The following is a 3372-nucleotide window of genomic DNA, read 5'->3' on the forward strand; positions in this document are numbered from 1 at the left end:
TGTACCTCACTAGAGGAGGGTACCTCACTAGAGGAGGGCCTCGAAGACAACACCCCTAAGTCGGTGAGGGTGCGCTCTTTCTGGCCGCGACCCCCTGTAGTGGCTCTTCCCCCAGCACCTCGTCCTCTAGAGGCTCTCCCCCCGCCCCCTCCTCCTCTAGGGGCACATCCCTGTGAGGAGTCATCGTCAAGTAGCCGAGGGGGAGGATTACGTGCTCGACCACTCTGACTAGGCAGGCCGACGACCTTGCGTAGGAAACCCACGCCATCGGCCTTCCCCTTGCCCATGTTCCACGAACCTGCATTAAAAAGAGAAAAAGCAATTAGTAAATTAATGAAATGAAGAAAAAGGCATGATAATAAACACATTAATAAAAATGCATAAAAAGGCATATTCCTAAACTATAGAAAAAAGACTTGAAACGTACGTCTGCTAGAACCCATATGAATCATCACTGTTGTAACCTCTTTCTCGGTCCGTCTCATCATCACTATCAATCATATCATCTTCGTTGTCCGACGGAGGTGGAGGCTCTTCCTCGTCGTCAGCGTCTTCGTTTAACTTTTCTAGCATAAGTATGTCATTTTCATTGACAATGGTCTCACCATCATTCCGTGCATCGTCGATGTTTGGGTCGACATCATCATCACCCAATGGTCTAGTGTCATCGTTTCTAACCACATCATCATCATCATCATCATCATCAGGTTGCTCTTGATAGAACACTCCCTCGTATGTCATGGGGTTAATGTTGTAGTAATCGTCTTCATTCGGGTCTGGTAGCTTACCATGTGGCGACACCTTGAACACAACTTCCCAACCCTTTAGATACACTTTCTGGCATGGGTAAGGCAGATAATATACTTGTGTAGCTTGGGTAGCCGCAATGAAGAGATCAGCTCCGGCATAGACGATTGATGGTTTAACTTCGACCAAACCAATGGAAGGCGTATGCCGACGGCAAGACCGTCGGCATATCTATGCACACACGGAGGTTGTCCCACGGATCGATGACGTGGCGTGGCACACGGATCGCTGACGTGGCAGAGGGGCCTATGCCGACGGCTTTGCCGTAGGCATACCTCTGCCATAGATATGCCGACGGCCGCCGTTACCGCCTGTCGGCGTAGGATCAACGCCGTCAAATGGTCAGCGCTGACCGGGCAGGTGGGCCCTGGCTATGCCGACGGCCTGTCCTATGCCGACGGGCCCCGTAGGCGTACCTCGGGCGGTCCCGACGGCCTTATCTATGCCGACGGCCCCGTCGGCATAGATGAATGTATGCCGACGGCTTTTCTGCGCCTACGGCCTTTCCTTGGCCGTCGGCATAGGTCCATAGATGCCGACGGGTGCCGTCGGCATAGATTTGGCCGTCGGCAACCCTAGTTTTTCTGGTAGTGCACCGCAGCATCGAAAAGTACAAAGAAGTTCAGAACTACCTACTACTCCCTCCGTTCCCAAATACTTGTCTTTCTAGGCATTTCAAATGGACTCAACATACGGATCTATGTAGACATATTTTAAAGTGTAGATTCACTCATTTTGCGTCGTATGTAGTCACTTGTTGAAATCTCTAGAAAGACAAGTATTTAGGAACAGAGGGAGTAGTTCAAACTAAGGCTGTCGAGTGCCAACTCTACGTACGTGCGTACGAGCGTAGCCGGCGGCAACTGCTGCATGGCGGCCACCGCGCGCGGCACGGCGGCGGATCAGCGGATGGCAGACGTGGCGATCCCGACGAAGAGGGAGCGTGAGCAGCTCGACGAGGACAAGTTTGACTACGTCGTGGAGATGGACATGGTGAAGCGGTTCAAGAGCAACTACTGGGCCGACCCGGCAGCCAACCCCGATATCTTGCACCGATACGGGTAGCTCATGTCCTGGCTAGATGCTCAGGACAACGAGAACGAACGCATCCTCAGGGCGAGCAAGGAGTGGCGCGCCCGTGGGTGCCCTGACGACGTTGAGGCGACCCAGGACTGAATGGCCGACACAGGAGCCCAGCGGACGGAAGAAGCTAGCTCTCGCCGCCGTTTGAACGAGGGCCGTCGGTGTGCAGCAGCTACTCTCTCTCGAGTTCTTTATCTCTCTCTCTCTCTCTCTCTCTCTCTCTCTCTCTCTCTCTCTCTCTCTCTCTCTCTCTCTCAATGTAGCTACATGCAAATTACCCTTTTCTCTTTTCCTATAATTTTTCTACATTTTTGTATTTTTTTATCCTTTTTATGCATCCTGTGATATTTGTTAGTATCCAATTTGATATTATCTCTTTACCTAGCCGTCACAACTTTCACAACTCTCCCTTGCGTTGCATGGATGCTACCTAAATTTTGGTCTTTCTAGGAATTTGAGCTATGACGTGTGGCAATATAACCATGATCACCTTGCATCGATTGCAGATTTGTGGTGGTACTCATTTACAAACTTAGAGTATGGTTAGTAGTATAGCACTACCGGAACAGGGCTCTAAGCCGACAGCCAAATATATGCCGACGACCACCGTCGGCCTAGTCCGAGCTATGCCGACAGCTAGCTCCTAGCCGTCGGCGTACAATGGCCGTCGGGCTATCCACGTCTACGCCGACAGCAGCCGTCGGCACACCACAGCCGTCGGCTTATCCCAGACTACGCCTACAGCTGCCGTCGGCATATATAGGCCGTCGGCATAGATGCGGGCCCGCTGACAACGGTCATCACGGTCGGCTAACGACGTCAAATCTATGCTGACGGCCGTGACAGGTGGCCATCGGCATAGATACGGGTGACACGTCACCGATCCAGAGCGCACCGACTAGGACTATGCCGACGGCAGCCGTCGGCATAGCTGACACGTCATCGATCCGCAGCGCTGTCCATCTGCCCTGGCCGCAGCTATGCCGACGGGTGCATAGTTTTTTTTTCTTTTTTTTTCTTTTTTCCCATATAGTATTATTATTATTATTAAGCATACATATAGATTGTGTTAATAAGCATACATATAGTATGTGTTAATAAGCATATAGTATGTTAATAAGCATATAGTATCGGTGTTAATAAGCATACATATAGTTTTTTTTCTTTTTCTTCACTGTTTTCTTTATTATTATTATTTAACTAACTTACATACAGTATGTGTTAATAAGCATACATACATTATTTTTCGGTTCTGTACAGAGCGGTGTGACCCCCCTCACGAACGGTACCGCCGCCAGCCGGCAACTGAAATGGGGAACAGCCGCATCGGGTCTATACGAAGGGGACTTTGCTCCAAGTGTTTATATATATCAGATGACCTACCACAACCTGATGGTGTTATGGCATGTCCGAAGAGGCGGCACGCATCTCCGGGGTGTGGCCCCGTCACGGACAGCGCCGCCGCCGGCACCTAGAGGGGGG

The sequence above is a fragment of the Triticum dicoccoides genome, chromosome 6B (assembly GCF_002162155.2).
Source record: "Triticum dicoccoides isolate Atlit2015 ecotype Zavitan chromosome 6B, WEW_v2.0, whole genome shotgun sequence".
Taxonomy (NCBI): domain Eukaryota; kingdom Viridiplantae; phylum Streptophyta; class Magnoliopsida; order Poales; family Poaceae; genus Triticum; species Triticum dicoccoides.